The sequence below is a fragment of the Heptranchias perlo genome, chromosome 15, assembly GCF_035084215.1.
Source record: "Heptranchias perlo isolate sHepPer1 chromosome 15, sHepPer1.hap1, whole genome shotgun sequence".
NCBI classification, from domain to species: Eukaryota; Metazoa; Chordata; class Chondrichthyes; order Hexanchiformes; family Hexanchidae; genus Heptranchias; species Heptranchias perlo.
Genome location: NC_090339.1, coordinates 54,909,346 through 54,928,003, shown reverse-complemented (window position 1 = coordinate 54,928,003; position 18,658 = coordinate 54,909,346).

Below are 18,658 nucleotides of genomic sequence, written 5' to 3'. Positions count from 1 at the left end.
GGTCAGGAAGCAGCTTGCAGGGAAAAGCCCAAACGTGGTAAACTTGCTCTGTATGTGTTTCAGTGCGAGGCACTGAGGCGTTGTGTACACCTCAGCACAAATGCTTTGCAAAAGCAATTCTCTTTCAGTAATGGAACTGACGTGACTAATATTATAAGTAAGCAGCATTGAAACTGGGCACCGAGCACACCCCAGGAAAGAGTAACATCTACAGCTGTCAAAATGAAGTAGGTAAAAGGTTCAAAAATATTTCTTGAGTAAATAATTTTAGGGGTTTTTCCAACCCATGAGGCTAGAAGTCACAGTTAACAATATCAGCAGATGAAAGATTAATACTTCATGTATGAAATTTCTCCTCCCTCCCCCCATTTTACCATTTTGTTTTTAAAAAGCAGCAAGGATTGCCGGCTGATAATATTGCCAACGGTAATTTCTAGCTTATAGTATTTAAATTAGGGAAGCAGTATTTTTAGGGAAGTTAATTAAACCAATGTATAATGCACACATTACAGTCAGTTACAATATGAAGTGCAGTCACTCTGAGGGTAGACCATGACTTTGTGCGAGAGTGTAAAATGGGTGAGAGCGAGTTGGCAGCCCGTTTTACACCTTTCCTGATTTTTATTTCCAACGGATGGGCTGGCAACTCACTATCACCCATTTTACACTATCGCACAAAAGTCAAGATCTACCCCACTGTCTTAGTTCTCCAGCAGTACGCAGTTAATTACGGAATGGGAAATTGAAACCACGAATGCTGGAAACCAGAAATAAAGCAGAAACCACTGTAGCTGCAGAGCAGCTCAACCAGTGCCTGAAAGAGAAAGATAGGTTAACTATCCCCGTTCGCCCATCACCGTGTGCTCACTGACCTACAATGGCTCCCGGTCTGGCAACGCCTCGATTTTAAAATTATCATCCTTGTTTTCAAATCCCTCTATGGCCTCGCCCCTCCCTACCTCTGTAACCTCCTCCAACCCTACAACCCCCCAAGATATCTGTGTTCCTCCAATTCTGGCCTCTTGCGCACCCCCGATTTTCATTGCTCCACCATTGGCGGCCTAGGCCCTAAACTCTATAACTCCCACCCTAAACCTCTCCACCTCGCCACCTCTCTCTCCCCCTTTAAGACTCTGTTTAAAACCTACTTCTTTGGCCAAGCTTTTGGTCACCTGTCCTAAAATCTCCTTGTGTGGCTCGGTGTCAAATTTTGTTTGATAATCGCTCCTGTGAAGCACCTTGGAACGTTTTACTACTTAAAGACGCTATATAAATGCAAGCTGTTCTTGTTGTTAACAAACCCTCCAGCAAACCCTTCCAATGGAGGCGCCCGTCTGAAATGTCAATCTATCTTTCTCGAATCCTAACTGACCTGCTGTGCATCTCTAGACTTTCCGTTTTTTTTTCCTACAAGCTACATATTAATCCACCTTGTGCCTTGACCTCGATTGGTAACAGCACGCTTCGCAGAATTGATATTTCACAAGAGTAAAACCAGGGAACGATGATCTGAGGGTTGGCACGATGACTCAGTGGGCAGGCGTACAAGAGCACGCACTCGTGCCGGGTTCCTGCTACTTGTCAAGCTGTCGGGGAGGTGGAGAGCAAAACCCAAGTGTCTCCTCTGAGTGAAGGGGGAGAAAGAAACTGAGGGAAAATCACCTCCGGCTGTTCTCGCACACCTTGTGGTGACTATTTACACAGTGGTATTGGCAGCTGCCTGGGGGCAAACTTTAAAAAAGGTGCAGTCAATTAAAAAGTGATAACACAGATGTTCACAGATTATTTAAAGACCTTTTTAAAATGTTTTACAAGCTAAGTAGCTCCAGCATAGTCAGACTACAACATGCAGACTGTTCACTGAAATAATACCATGGCAAATACTCCAAACACAAATAGGAATTGCTGAAAGCAGGCAACTTATAGAATGTGAGTGTTAGTGGAGTAAACTGATCGGCGATAAAATAGGGCTTAAGTAGAAACTCTCTGTTCAATTTTACTCATCTCCTGGCAACAGTATCTCAGCACTGACTAATGCAAAAAGGCCATCAAAACCCTTAAGCACACCCCAGGTTACTATTGCCCTCCTGAAGGATCTGTGGCAGCAAGCCCATCATCGCCACTGAGACAGCCCCAGCTCAACTCACTGCTGTCACTGACACATGCGGGAGTTTGCACTGAGTTTCCCAGTTCTACCGCCGTATCTGCGATTGTGCCAAGCTCCAGAAATTCTGGAAATTTGCTCTTTTCATAGAACAGAATCATAGAATGATGCAGCACAGAAGGAGGCTATTCGGCCCATCGTGCCTCTGCCGGCTCTCTGAAAGAGCTACCAGTTAGTCCCACTCCCCTGCTGTTTCCCCATAGCCCTGCAAATTTTTCCACTTCAAGTATTTATCCAATTCCCTTTCGAAAGTCATTATTGAATTTGCTTCCACTACCCTTTCTGGCATTCCAGAACATTACAACTTTTCTATCCAAAATATTTTTCAGTTTCATATTCAATCTGCAAACTATACATTGAGCACTTCAGATGGATCTCTTAACTCAGGGGGTATCGAAACTGTGGCCTATGGGCCACTTACAGCCTGCAAGCCCGGGCTATCAGCTGTCGCAGCCCAGGCAACTCAGTCACATTTTGGGGTTATATTTTTGAATTGTTGGTGCCCGCTGTTTGGATTTTGAAGGCCTGGAGATTCGGAAAAAAGGCTGTTCATTGGTGGATGAATCCTAAATCAAGACCTGTCTGCAAACACATAAATTAATAAGAAAATGGATTTAAACATTATAGAGTAGATCTTCAGCGCGCTCATCTACAACGAGAGGCCTGTCCTGCGGCGCGCGTGGTGTGGACTAAATCAATAGGCAGAAAATGTCAGACAGCGTTCCTGCAGTTTTCTGATCTGTGTTCGAGTTGGGCCAGGGACCTAGCCACGGGCAAAGACGCAGAACATTTATCCCTATATTTCCTCCCCAAGGCACCCATGTGGCCCACAAAGGCAAACAGCTCAGGTACCCCTGTCTGAAAGGATTAGTCTAAGTGGTGGATCATGGTAATAGAGAAAGAGAGACAGAAAGATTTGCATATATATAGCGCCCTTCAGAAGTTATGCTGCAGCTGTACAAAACCCTGGTTAGACCGCACCTGGAGTACTGTGAGCAGTTCTGGGCACCGCACCTTTCGGAAGGACATATTGGCCTTGGAGGGAGTGCAGCGTAGGTTTACTAGAATGATACCCTGACTTCAAGGGTTAAGTTACGAGGAGAGATTACACAAATTGGAGTTGTATTCTCTAGAGTTTTGAAGGTTAAGGGGTGATCTGATCGAAGTTTATAAGATATTAAGGGGAACAGATAGGGTGGATAGAGAGAAACTATTTCCGCTGGTTGGGGATTTTAGGAGTAGGGGACACAGTCTAAAAATTAGAGCCAGACCTTTCAGGAGCGAGATTAGAAAACATTTCTACACACAAAGGGTTGTAGAAGTTTGGAACTCTCTTCCGCAAACGGCAATTGATACTAGCTCAATTGCTAAATTTAAATCTGAGATAGATAGTTTTTTGGCAACCAAAGGTATTAAGGGATATGGGCCAAAGGCAGGTATATGGAGTTAGATCACAGTTCACCATGATCTTATCAAATGGCGGAGCAGGCACGAGGGGCTGAATGGCCTACTCCTGTTCCTATGTTCCTATGTTCATGACCTCAAGACATCCCAAACACTTTACAGCCAATTAAATACTTTTGAAGTGTGGTCACTGTTGTAACGTAGGAAACGTGGCAGCTAATTTGCGCACAGCAAGCTCCCACAGACAGCAATGAAATAAATGACCAGGTAATCTGTTTTTAGCGATATTAGTTGAGGGATAAATAATGGCCAGGACACCGGGGAGAACTCCCCCGTACTTCTTCGAAATAGTGCTGTGGGATCTTTTACATCCACCTGAGACGGCAGATGGGGCCTTGGTTCAAAGTCTCATCCGAAAGACGGCACCTCCAACAGTACAGCACTCCCTCAGTACTGCACTGAAGTGTCGGCCTGGATTATGTGCTCAAGTCCCTGGAGTGGGACCCCTGGTCCTCCCTAACCTATTGCATCAGGAAACCAGCGAATTTCTGGGCACAATGGAAGTGAGTTCCACAGGGAAAATTCAACACCCCCGGCACTCCCAGTGGCAGAGGTGTGCTCGAAGGGAGTGTGGTTTGGAACTATTGGAGGTAGAATTGTAGTCCTAGTTCTCTGACCCACCCTCGCTTCCAGCACAGTTTCCCACCTGGTAGCTCGGGGCCTGATTTTACCCTTATGTCCAATTACTTTTATATTTCAGTTGATTTGTATTTAAATCCAGAAAGAAAGAAAGACTTGCATTTATATAGCGCCTTTCATGACCTCATGACGTCCCAAAGGACATCACAGCCAATAAAATACATTTTTTGAAGTGTAGTTACTGTTGTAATGTACAAAACGCGGCAGCCAATTTGCACACAGCAAGCTCCCACAAATAGCAACGTGATAATGTAATCTGTTTTTAGTGATGTTGGTTGAGGGATAAATAGTGGCTAAGACACCGGGGTGACCTCCCCTGCTCTTCTATGAAATAGTGCCATGGAATCTTTTATGTCCACCTGAGAGGGCAGACGGGGCCTCGGGTTAATGTCTCATCCGAAAAACGGCACCTCCAACAGAGCAGCACTCCCTCAGTACTGCACTGGGAATGTCAGCCTAGATTGCGTGCTCAAGTCTCTGGAGTGGTGCTTGAACCCACCACCTTCTGACTCAGAGGTGAGAGTGCCTGAACCACGGCTGACACCTAACCCAGAAGAGATAGCAGAACGAAAATTTATTTTAAATGTTTAGAGATAATCATTAGATGATGGAACGCTGCTGTTTCAAAGCAAGGATACATATGCGGTTTACGTTGGCTGCAGGACGCCAATGCCTCTTTCCTGTCTCTGCTGAAGCAGACCTTGTCAAACCGACCACAGTGTGGGCGTTGCACTGAGCATCATGTTTCTGTGTTGTGAAGGTCACCGTATCACCAGCCATGGCCTTGAGCTGCTGCATCACTGCCTTGGTGACATCAGTTCTCCCTGACGATGTAGGTTGTAACAAGGGGAATCTTCCTTTCTGGCCGAGTTAATGGGGCGAAAGGGAAATGTCTGCATCTTTTCTAGTGGCTGAATTCTGTCGGCAAGGAAGAGAGACAGAAAGACCACAGCAACGACAAAAATCTACCCGATGATGATCGTATTCTGCAAATGTGACGTGAAACCAGCTGTTAGAAAATATCCACTGAACTGCAAAGCTGTTTAACAGTCTGTCATTAACTGAATATACCATTATCCCGCTGACTCGGTCTCTGTAATCCAACTGTCTCTATAATCCAGGCATTTTCCCTTCATGAGCTGCTTAGGTGTGGACCATGCAACTCGAGGCCCACATATAAACTTTAAGTCCATTTTCCCATCAATTTACCTAAGAACACAGGAAAGTACAGGACTGGAAAGGACTAAACAGTCCATCTGGCCAGTTCCAAAAAATGAATATCGCTCAGTCACCCACTCCCTCAAATATCTAACCCATTCTCTCTTAACTTTTTCCACACTGTCTGCCTCTCTAGGCAGTCCATTCCACACTTATCTCGGGTTGCTGATTGTAACAGTTCTTAGTGTTCTGATTTAGGATTTATCCACCCATAGAATCATGGAACTTTATTGAGGAAGGAGGCCATTTGGCCCATCGTGTCTGTGCCAGCCGAAAAAGAGCTATCCAACCAAATCCCAATTTCCAGCTTTTGGTCCGTAGCCTTGTAGGTTGTGGCACTTCAAGTGCATATCCAAGTATTTTTTAAATGTGATGAGGTTTTCTGCCTCTACTGCCCTTTCAGGCAGTGAGTTCCAGACCCCCACCACCCTCTGGGTGAAAATATTTCTCCTCAACTCCCTTCTAATCCTTCTACCAATTACTTTAAATCCATGCCCCCTAGTTATTGACCTCTCTGCTAAGGGAAATGTTCTTCCTATCCACTCTATCTAGTCCCCTCATAGTTTTGTACACCTCAATTAAATCTCCCCTCAGCCTCCACTGTTCCAAAGAAAACTACCCCAGCCTATCCAATCTCTCCTCATAGCTAAAATTCTCCGATGGAGCAACAGCGCTAAGAAAATCCCCTTCCAAACCTCCTGGCCTGCAAACTTTGAACAGGAAACCTGCTCCAGTGTGCCTCTTAGCGAACATTAATAAAAGGGGTAGGAACGGCTTGCTCGCTGACCATGCTGGCTAAAGAACTGAAGTCAGGGAGGAGGTGGAATAAATGTTGGAGGTGGAAGATTGGAACACAGAGGCCAACTTTTAACATTAAATAATAAAGTTCAAGCACAGTTAGCTACATATCCACGATACGGAATTCTGATGTAGGAAAATTGTTACCAAGTCAAAAAGCTCACGGAAATATTAGAATAGCCAATCCTGTTACACACGAAATGGTTGCAAGCAGCTTTTAATCTGACCTGGCGCATTGTATAGAAGAGAATTCTCACCTACTGCAGTCTGACAAAAACGTCTCCAAATAAAGTCACGCATTTTAAAATGTTTTCACATGATCTTTCAGCCCTTATAACAGAATGCTATGCTGTCACAAAGTGGAGGTGTGGCTTACACCTATAACAATTAGAAAGAAAGAAATGTGATAATGACCAGATAATCTGTTTTTAGGTGTTGGTTGGGGGATGAATGTCGGCCAGGATACCAGGGAGAACTCCCCATCTTTGAAATAGTGGCATGGGATCTTTTACATTCACCTGAGTGGGCAGAAATGGCCTTGGTTTAACCTCTCATGCGAAAGATGGCACCTCTGACAGTGCAGCACTCCCTCAATACTGCGCTGAAGTATCAGCTTAGATTATGTGATTAAGTCTCTGGAGTGGGACTCAAAACCACAACCTTCTGACTCACAGGCGAGAGTGCTACCACTGAGCAATGGCTGACACCTGATTGTGACATTACTCCTCCTCACTATAAAGTCATTATAAAGGCAAGTATACAGTCGGCTGCAGATGATTCCCGATCACATCAGTCATGGGTGGTGCTCGCAGTGTAGAACATGAATCTGAAGTAGAGGAAGCCTCACATTCTCCCAAATGTGTGCAGAATATTAATATTGGAGGGATGGGGTGGCAATATTGGTTAAAGAAACAATTACGGCTGTGGGGGGATGATATGTTAGAAGGATCATCAAATGTGGCCATCAAATGAGCTAAAGAATAAAAAAAAGGCAGTCACACTACTGGGAGTGTACATTGGACCCCCGAACAGTCAGAGGGAGATAGAAGAGCAAATATGTAGGCAAATTTCTGAGAAGTTCAAAAACAATAGGGCAGTAATAATAGGGGATTTCAACTACCTTAATATTAACTGGGATACAATCAGCGCAAAAGGTATAGAGGGTGCAGAATTCTTAAATTGCATTCAGGAGAACTTTTTTAGCCAGTACATAACAAGTCCAACAAGAGGGGGGCAGTTCTGGATTTAGTTTTAGGGAATGAAGCTGGGCAGGTGGAAGGAGTATCAGTGGGAGAGCATTTGGTGATAGTGATCATAATTCAGTTAGATTTAGCATAGTTATGGAAAAGGACAGAGATAGACCAGGAGTAAAAGTTCTAAATTGGGGAAAGGCCAATTTTACTAAGCTGAGAAGTGATTTCGCAAAAGCGGACAGGAAACAGCTACTTGAAGGTAAATCAGTGTCAGAGCAGTGGAAGGCATTCAAGGGGTTCAGAAAAACATATTCCCACAAAGAAAAAGGGTTGGACTGCCAAATCTAGAGCCCCCTGGATGACAAGGGGCATATAGGGTAAGATAAGGCAAAAAAGGGAAGCTTATGTCAGACACCAAGAACTCGATACTGCAGAAAGCCTAGAGGAGTACAGAAAGTGCAGGGGTGAAATTAAAAAGGAAATTAGGAAAGCAAAGAGAGGGCATGAAAAAATACTGGCAAGTAAAATTAAGGAAAACCCAAAAATGCTTTATAAATACATAAAGGGCAAGAGGGTAACTAAGGAAAGAGTAGGGCCTATCAGAGAACAAAAAGGTAACCTATGTGTGGAGGCAGAAGATGTGGGTATGGTTCTTAATGAATACTTTGTGTCTGTCTTCACAAAAGAGGGGGACGATGCAGAGATTGTAGTTAAGAAGGACGAGTGTGAAATATTGGATGGGATAAATATGGTGAGGGAGGATGTATTAAGGGGTTTAGCATCTTTTACTATTTGGCCAGGCCCAGATGAAATGTATTCCAGGCTGCTAAGAGAAGCAAGGGAGGAAATAACGGAGGCACTGACCATCATTTTCCAATCCTCCCTGGCTACAGGCGTGGTGCTGGAGGATTGGAGGAATCCTAACGTTGTACCATTGTTTAAAAAGGGAGAAAGAGATAGACCGAATAATTATAGGCCAGTCAGTCTAACCTTTTTTTTCATTCGTTCATGGAATGAGGGCGTCGCTGGCAAGGCCGGCATTTATTGCCCATCCCTAATTGCCCTTGAGAAGCTGGTGGTGAGCCGCCTTCTTGAACCACTGCCATCCGTGTGGTGAAGGTTCTCCCACAGTGCTGTTAGGAAGGGAGTTCCAGAATTTTGACCCAGCGACGATGAAGGAACGGCGATATATTTCCAAGTCGGGATGGTGTGTGACTTGGAGGGGAACGTGCAGGTGGTGTTGTTCCCATGTGCCTGCTGCTCGAGTCCTTCTAGGTGGTAGAGGTCGCGGGTTTGGGAGGCGATGTCGAAGAAGCCTAGGTGAGTTGCTGCAGTGGATGGTACACACTGCAGCCACAGTGCGCCGGTGGTGAAGGGAGTGAATGTTTAGGGTGGTGGATGGGGTGCCAATCAAGTGGGCTGCTTTGTCCTGGATGGTGTCAAGCTTCTTGAGTATTGTTGGAGCTGCACACATCCAAGCAAGTGGAGAGTATTCCATCACACTCCTGACTTGTGCCTTGTAGATGGTGGAAAGGCTTTGGGGAGTCAGGAGGTGAGTTACTCGCCGCAGAATACCCAGCCTCTGACCTGCTCTTGTAGCCACAGTATTTATATGGCTGGTCCAGTTAAGATTCTGGTCAATGGTGATCCCCAGGATGTTGATGGTGGGGGATTCGGCGATGGTAATGCTGTTGAATGTCAAGGGAAGGTGGTTAGTCTCTCTCTTGTTGGAGATGGTCATTGCCTGGCACTTGTCTGGCACGAATGTTACTTGCCACTTATCAGCCCATGCCTGGATGTTGAGCAGGTCTTGCTGCATGCGGGCACGGATTGCTTCATTATCTGAGTGGTTGCGAATGGAACTGAACACTGCAATATCAGCAAACATCCCCATTTATGACCTTATGATGGAGGGAAGGTCATTGATGAAGCAGCTGAAGATGATTGGGCCTAGGACACTGTCCTGAGGAACTCCTGCAGCAATGTCCTGGGGCTGAGATGATTGGCTTCCAACAACCACTACCATCTTCCTTTGTGCAAGGTATGACTCCAGCCACTGGAGAGTTTTCCCCCTGATTCCCATTGACTTCAATTTTACTAGGGCTCCTTGGTGCCACACTCGGTCAAATGTTGCCTTGATGTCAAGGGCAGTCACTCTCACCTTACCTCTGGAATTCAGCTCCTTTGTCCATCTTTGGACCAAGGCTGTAATGAAGGTCTGGAGCCGAGTGGTCCTGGCAGAACCCCAGTGGTGGGCAAATTATTGGAATTGATTCTGGGACAATATAAATCGTCATTTAGAAAAGCACGGGTTAATCAAGGACAGTCAACATGGATTTGTTAAGGGAAGGTCGTGTCTGACTAACTGGATTGAATTTTTGAGCAGGTAACAAGGTGGGTCGAGGGAGATGCGTTTGATGTAATGTACATGGATTTTAGCAAGGCTTTTGACAAGATCCCACATGGCAGACTGGTCAAAAAAGTAAAAGCCCATGAGATCCAAGGGAAAGTGGCTAGTTGGATCCAAAATTGGCTCAGTGGCAGGAAGCAAAGGGTAATGGTTGATAGGTGTTTTTTGCGACTGGAAGGCTGTTTCTAGTTGGGACTTGCAAGGCTCAATACTAGGTAGCTTGCCTTTTGTGGTATATATTAATGATTTGGACTTGAATGTGGGAGGCTTGATCAAGAAATTTGCAATGATACAAAAATTGGCCGTGTGGTTGATAGTGAGGAGGAAAGCTGTAGACTGCAGGAAGATATCAATAGGCTGGTCAGGTGGGCAGAAAAGTGGCAAATGAAATTCAATCCAGAGAAGTGTGAGATAATGCATTTGAGGAGGGCAAACAAGGCAAGGGAGTACACAATAAATGGGAGGATACTGAAAGGTGTAGAGGAACAAAGGGACCTTGGAGTGCATGTCCACAGATTCCTGAAGGTAGCAGCACAGGTAAATAAAGTGGTTAAAAAAGCATTCGGGATACTTTCCTTTATTAGCCGAGGCATAGAATATAAGAGCAGGGAGGTTATGCTAGAACTGTATAAAACATTGGTTAGGCCACAGCTTGAGTACTGCGTACAGTTCTGGTCACCACATTACAGAAGAGATGTAATTGCACCAGAGAGGGTACAGAGGAGATTTACAAGGATGTTGCCAGGGCTGGAGAATTTTAGCTGTGAGAAAAGATTGGATAGGCTGGGGTTATTTTCTTTGAAACAAAGGAGGCTGAGGGGAGATTTAATTGAGGTATATAAAATTATAACGGGACTAGATAGAATGGATCGGGAGGACCTATTTCCCTTAGCAGAGGGGTCAGTGACCAGGTGGCATAGATTTAAAGTAATTGGTAGAAGGATTAGAGGGGAGCTGAAGAGAAATGTTTTCACCCAGAGGGTGGTGGGGGTCTGGAACTCACTGCCTTAAAGGGTGGTAGAGGCAGAAACCCTCAACTCATTTAAAAAGTACTTGGATGTGCACTTGAAGTGCTGTAACCTTCAGGGCTATGGACCAAATGCTGGAAAGTGGGATTAAGCTGGATAGCTCTTTTTTGGCAACTGCAGCAGTCAATTTGTGCACAGCAAGGTCCCATGAACAGCAATGAGATAAATGCATAGTTAATCTGCTTTTTAGTAGTGTTGGATGAGGGATAAAGGTTGGCCAGGAGAGAAATGGAGAAGAAAATCGGGTAGAGTGTAAAACGGACTGCCAGTTTGTTACTGCCCATTTTACCCCAGAACAATTTCACCCCCACTGATCCTTGCCTGGGAGGTTTCTAATTACACAAGTCCAATTATCTTCTTTGCTGCTAGCAAAAGGTGTCAGCCGTGGCTCACTCTCGCCTCTGAGTCAGAAGGTTGTATAAGGCCACATCTAGGTTAGATGTCAGGAGGTGGTTCTTTTCCCAGAGAGTAATGGACCTCTGGAACAGGCTGCCAACTCAGGCGGTGAACTCTGATTCGCTGAAGTCCTTCAAGCGAGAGCTGGACCTGTTTCTGGCTGGGAGCAGAGATCACCTCTTACAAAAGGTAGGTACTGCATGACATTATCAGGGCTGGAGTGATCTCCTGGACTAATTTCAATCACCTAAGGGGGTCAGAGAGAAATTTCCCAGATCTTTATTCCCAATTGGCCTCTGTTTTTAATCTGTTTTTTCGCCTCTCCCAGGAGATGACATGGTTTCGGGTTGGGTGGGGAGTGGTTTCGGGTTGGGTGGGGAGTGCGTATATTGTGATACACAAGATATCACGATTGTGTGAGTCAGGCTGGATGGACCAAAGGATCTTTTCCTGTCCGTCATTGTTCGTATGTTCGTAACTTCGCGGAACCTCCCAGCAAACTGCGGAGACCCGATTGCGGTGGTTTCTGGCACGACTGTCGCCGGGGTGGATTCTTGGGCCGGCTCCTTATGCAGTGAATGTCATCGAGGAGGACAGAACCCAGGGCAGGGGGGAGCACCCTCCGTTGGGAGTTCCCAGTAGCCTTGCTCACCTGGGACCCTGTATACCCACTGGGGACCGCCACTTTTAGTGGGACGCAACATACCCAACCTCCAGGTGGCTGAATGTGGGGCCCCCTCCTTTGGGAACCAGGCCAGGGAATCACAATGGATCCTAGAAGCAAAGTGTTTTTTTTTAAAGTAAAAAATAAATTCTGATCAGCTCCCTTACCTAGGGGGTTATGGCTAGGGATTGTGGGAGTCTGGGCAACCTTGCCCCACCAGCCCGTCCATTAGCAAGTGGGCACTGGATATTCCAGGCACATGGGTCAGACTGGCGATATGCCCATCTCCAGTGGGGACAATCCCAGTGTATCCGCTGGGATCGTTTCCCGTGGATTTTTGGTGCTCTTATCTGAGGAGCACATCATTTGATTAAGCGCATGCGCATTTAAAAACAATTAATTTCCTGGTGGATGTCCACCATATTATCTCACTTTCTATGCACCAATTAATTGTGATCTTCTGCCGAGTGTACTGTATGAACCTGAGGCGCTGAAGACATTTAGAACCGCAGGTATTGAACTATTTTTGTTTCTCCTCCTTTCTCCCAAAAGGGATTACTTGTGGTGGGAGCCGAATCCTCCTGACCTGATCTTCACACATGAATTTTCAACAATGGACACTGGACAGAGAATCAAGACAAGAGTCGCGGCTAATTTTTCCCAATAAGCTTGGGGCACAGAAGCCAACTCTACAACCCCCATTACCACTCATGTTGAAATCAGCTAACTCGGCACAGATCCGGAATTCCTGCTGTGGGACTTTCCTGTTCAGTGCGATTCAGTAGCTCCCCGTGTGGTGTATGTACCCACTGAGCATCAGGGGAGCAGTTTGTGAAGTGTTCAAACGGTTTAAACAATCATCAAAATCCAAGCACTGTGTAACAACCTCAAAACAGCTGCACGCCGTCATACGCCCAAAAATTCTCATTTAGTAGTGATGTGATTTTCACTTTATAAAAGGTTCAAGTCAATGCAAAAGAGTATTGGACAGAGTGTAAAACTGCCGATCCGCTATTGCTCAATTTGCAACACCACTGAAGATGAGTTCCACCCCACTATGCTTTGTAACTCCATCCCTCATTCCCCCCCACCACCTCCACCTCCCCCAATGTTGACTCTCCACATCCATGTTGTTTTTCTCAGTGAGGACAGGGTAAGAACCCGTCAACACTATTCCACAGTCAGGTCTGCCAGCAGTCTTGTTTTGACACTGTGCCTCTGGCAATCTTTACTCTGTGCCAAAGATGACATGGCCAAGATTAGCAAACTCTCACCCATGGGGAACCCGGATGCCATTTAGTGGACTTGCAGGTGGCTGGCTTACTGTGAATGTGGTTTTGACACTTGAGGTTTGGTGTAATGGTTAATGTCTTACAAACCCATTGGCCAAGTATTGCCAGTCAGGTGACTACATTCTACTGTCCCTGCCAAATTTCACCGCACATCTCGACATCACATAACAGGAAATGTGATAAAGATTCTAAAGAAATAAAAGCTTTCTAAAGGAGAATGCTCAAGGATTTTACACTAGGAAAGGATAATAATACAAGAAACTAACGTGCAGGAGTTTCTATATCTTATAAAAATGTTAGTCAGTATAAAATAGTTATTTTCTAATGTCCCCACATTAGTTTGTGCACTTCATCCAGCTTTTCATCATGGTGGGAAATGAAAACTAAAATTCTATTAGAGCTCTGCTCGGTTTAGTATCTAAAGGTTATTGAATCATGTAGACCGGGGTGTTTCAGGTTCAATCCTCCACTTGTGCTGAGTAAACATGAGTCTTTGGGTAGTGATGGGGGTGAATAAAACCCCTGAGGTATCTTTGTGCCTAAAGGTAATATGCCTCATGAATTGGTCCTCCTCATCCAATTCATGGGATTCCCATCCTTCAAACCTGGTTAGCTGTAACTTGTAATGTGGCAGTAATTGCAAAGACTCCAAGAAAAGTGAGGTAATTTTGACTTTGGTCATCAGTGTAAAACGGGCAATATGAGCTCAGCCGCCCATTATACATCTCTCCCGATTTTCATTTCCATTGATCCGATATTGCCCACTTTCCGCTATCGGCCAATACAACAACCACAATTGGGGACATTTTGCTGCGTGCGCCATTAATTAGACTTTTTCCTGCACCCTTCTGCTCAAAAAATTTTTGCCCACAAAGTTGCTGGAAGTGCGAGCTGATAACGTCCTGGTGAAGGTAACGGGGCATCTAGGAACTTGGTGAACAATGGGACCAACAGTCTATCTCCTTAACAAATGAGATTTAAAGAGAAAGAAACCGAGAAAGGACTGAGAAGGAGGCTGAATTCAATGTTAAATCAGGTACGGAAAGAGAAATAAAGAGAGGGAAAGAAAGATTGGATTAAGAGAGAGAAAAAAAAGAGACAGAAAGGAAAGTAGGAATTTTTAAAAAATTTAAATTTGACATTTTTAAAATCTCCAACAACAATTCACTACCTGAGGGAGTGAGACGCCACACTTTTAATTGTTCACTTTCTGGGCCAGAGAGGTTGATTGACAGTCATTGACAATTATCACGTCATTAAAAAGGTGCTTACGCTATTAATTACTAGACTTAACTTTCCGTGGCGAGTTTAATGGGCAATTAGTGTGCAAATGCAGCAGCTTCATGAAACTCACAGGGAGGTTAAGTGTGAGATGCCATTTTTGCGAAGCTAACAGCGGAGCAGCGCGAATCGTTCAGCAACTTGTGGCTCTTTGCAACCCACGGGGTATCTCAACCTCGCCACAAGTTGCTGGCCGATTTGCACATTAATAACGCCGTGCGTTGTTCACAAGCCGTTATTTTTGCAGCAAGATCTGGCCCAAGATTTCCGTGAATTAGGCACACAAGGTCAGGGGTCAGATTTCCTGCCCTGTGCCCACTGCAAGTTGAAGCCCCAGTGTAGTGGGGGGGGTGGTCTCAGAAAACTGGCTCTTATGTTCTCAGGTTCAGGAGCGGAGCGTGAAGCTGCAGCCATCTGATTCACAGGTGAGAGAGAAAATAGGTAAAATATGTTGGTCTGCAAGTGACAATGAATCAGATATGATATTTATAAAATTATCATTGCTTGAAGCTTGCTCCAGTGGCTTTGTGTCTCTGCTCTAAACCAATGATGGTTTGAGCCAATGTTTTACCGCTGTCTATGGCCACGGGCAAGGAATAAATATTCATAAAAACCACAATTAATATTTGAAACAGACTTTATTTTACAGGAAATGTTTGACTTCATTCTCACTTCTTAAGTTAAATGCTATTCTTAGGATGTAGGCTCACAGAAAAGGCTCTAATGATATGTTTATGTAAGGCTGTTAAAGCTGATTTGAATATTCTCATTTTCTATCACAGTTTTTCCCCCCTCTCCTGAAGACACTGGCTGCATTTTGGGGTACTGACCATGCTCTCTTACCTCACCTCGTTGGCCAATCTTCTGGTGTGGGCCTAGACAGTGAGTGTTAGGCTATTCGAACATCATGTGGCCTGAGTCCATCAGCATTGCCACTGACTTCACACCAATAGTTGATGTTTGGAGTGACAGTGTCAATGTTGTGCTATATATTCATTTGCACCCCTAATGTTTGCGACACTCTAGGGTAAGTTCACTGATCATGAGCTGAGCACAAGTGAGCACGGGTCGGAGATAGAGCGATAACACTCCAGCGCTAATTCTCCGACCTGCGCTCCGTTCGAGCTTGACATACTGCTGAAAGCATGAGATCAGTGAGTTTATCCTTATATTCCAGTAAGGGTCTGATTTGGTTTCCAATGGACTTCCATGGCAGAGCTGCCAGTGCATCATTTGACTGTGTCAGATAGGATGCATTATCAACAACAACAACTTGCATTTATAAAGCACCTTTAACATAGTAAAAGGTCCCAAGGTGCTTCACAGGAGCGTTATCAAACAAAATTTGACACTGAGCCGCATAAGGAGATATTAGGACAAGTGACCAAAAGTTTGTTCAAAGAGGTAGGTTTTAAGGAGTGTCTTCAAGGAGCAGAGAGGGGTAGATAGGCGGAGAGGTATGGGAGGGTAATCCTGAGCTTAGGCCTAGGTAGCTGAAGGCACGGCCGCCAATGGTGGAGCGATTAAAATCGGGGCTGCGCAAGAGGCCAGAATTGGAGGAACGCAGAGATCTCGGAGGATTGTAGGGCTGGAGAAGACTACAGAGATAGGGAGGGGCAAGGCCATGGAGGGATTTGAAAACAAGGATGAGAATTTTAAAATCGAGGCGTTCCCAGATCGGGAACCAATGTAGATCAGTGAGCACAGGGGTGATGGGAGAACGGGACTTGGTGCGAGTTAGGATACGGGCAGCAGAGTTTTGGATGAGCTCAAGTTAATGGAGGGTGGAAGATGGGAGGCCGGCCAGGAGAGTGTTGGAATAGTCGAGTCTAGAGGTGACAAAGGCATAGATGAGAGTTTCAGTAACAGATGAGCTGAGGCATGGGCGGATGTTATGTAGGTGGACACCAGAGGTAATAGTGCGAGAGCGGGAAGAGAAGACATTGCAGATGATTCTCTGGCTACAACTGGGTAGATGAGAATGGAACCAGGCGATGCTGTCCCACCTAGCTGGATGACGGAGGAGAGGCGTTGGAGGAGGATGGTGTGGTCAACCGTGTCAAAGGCTGCAGACAGATCGAGAAGGATGAGGAGGGATAGTTTACCACAGTCACAGTCACATAGGATGTCATTTGTGACTATGATAAGGGTCGTTTTAGTACTGTGGCAGAGGCGGAAACCTGATTGGAGGGATTCAAACATGGACTTGCAGGAAAGATGGGCTCGGATTTGGGAAGTGACAACACTTCCAAGGAAATTGGAGAGGAAAGGGAGGTTGGAGATGGGGTGGTAGTTTTGCAAGGACAGAGGGGTCAAGGGTGGTTTTTCTCAGGATGAAGGATGATAATGGCAGATTTGAAGGGGAGGGAGACAGCACCTGAGGAGAGGGAACCGTTAACAATATCTGCTAACTTGGGGGCCAGGAAGGGAAGTTGGGTGGTCAGCAGTTTGGTGGGAATAGGGTCGAGGGAGCAGGAGATGGGTCTCATGGTCAAGATGAGCTCGGAGAGGGCATAAGGGGCAATAGGAGAGAAACTAGAGAAAGATGTGAGTTCAGGGCTAGGGCAGGGGGGAGCCGTCGGGGAAGTTTGGTTGGAGGTGAGGGTGGAAGGGCAGGGGAATAGTGTGCAGTTTTGGCAGAGGAGAGCAGGACCCAGTAGTGCTTTGTGTGGTCCAGCCACAGCTGGCGATGAATGGCTAAACCATCCTCCAGTTACCCTGTAATTTAATGGTTTCCCAGAGAGTAGTGGACCTTTGGAATATGTTGCCAGCTCGTGCAGTGTGTGCTGACTCTCTGAACGCCTTCAAAAGAGAGAGGGACCGGTTCTCGGCTGGGACAGAGATGGTATCATATAAAGATTTACCAGTTAACATAAGCATGGACAATGTGGTCTCCTGGATTGGGTTCAATCGCCTGAGGGAGTCGGGGGTGTACTTTACAGATCTTGTTCCCTTTTTGCCCCTTTGTTTCTTTTTCTGTTTTTTTTGCCTATCCCAGGAGATTAGAGGCTGCTGGGAGTGTGTGGGGTGGGGAGGGGTGTGGTAGAAAGTGTCTAGTCATGAAGCTCCAGGCATCATGATGGGGCAGGCTTGATGGACCAGCTGGTCTTTTCTTGCCTGTCATTTTCGTACATTCCTATGTATCATCCGCGCATAGATGTAATTCTTAGTCTTTCTTTTAGTCGTGGTTTTTTTTAAAAATGAATCTTTGGGGACCTCTGCAGCGTTGAGAGGTGGCTTTGATGCCTGTAATTCCACACCTGGTTAACTCACGATTCTGGGCATCCAGTCAGGGATAGGCAATTTCCTACCAGGTGGGAAGGAAGCATTGAAGGCCGGCTGAGGTGACAGAGCCAAAGGCCTGGGAGCTCCTTACCTAACCTTCCAGAGGAAGATACAGGGCTATGGACAGAGAGTAGGGCACTCGGATTAGTTTTGGTCTGCTCGAGTAAAGAAATAGTGCAGATGTGATGGGCCGAATGGACACTTTCTGTGCTTTAAACTTCTGTGGTTTCTATGGTTCCTCTCAGTTGGGAAATCATGTGTGACACAGGGCGGAATCTAAAACCAGGGAGAAAATAAACTTGCCAAAAAAGTTAAATTTTAAAATAATGATAACCTTTAATCCCATTCTCTGGTAAATGATCAGGCTGGCAAACACAAGAAGAGAACAGTGGAATTGTTTGGAGGTTGTATCTGTGGTGCGATTACATAAAGAGAAAAGAACACTGGAAAAGCTCATGTAAACCAAACAGTGTTATTTTAAAAGGGAGTTTGGAAATATCGCCTCAAAACCTTTCACAAGGCTTTAAAGGAAACTGAAATGTATCCCCTTTCTGTGCATAAACAACTGTAGCACAAAATTCCCTTGTGGCATCTTAATGCAGGCAGAAGTATGCATGATTTATATGTGAAGGCCAAACAAGGACAAAAATGTAGCAAACAGCCACTGGTAAGGTCAACCTGGGGTGAAGACAACATCATTCAATGCCGACTATTATCTGCTTTCCTCATGTTCTCACCTGCTGTGAGTAAGCCTAATCAGCACAAACATCTGCAATTACTAGCAGCCGAGAGCGGTGAAAACTGTCCGCAATGAAGGCCCGACAGT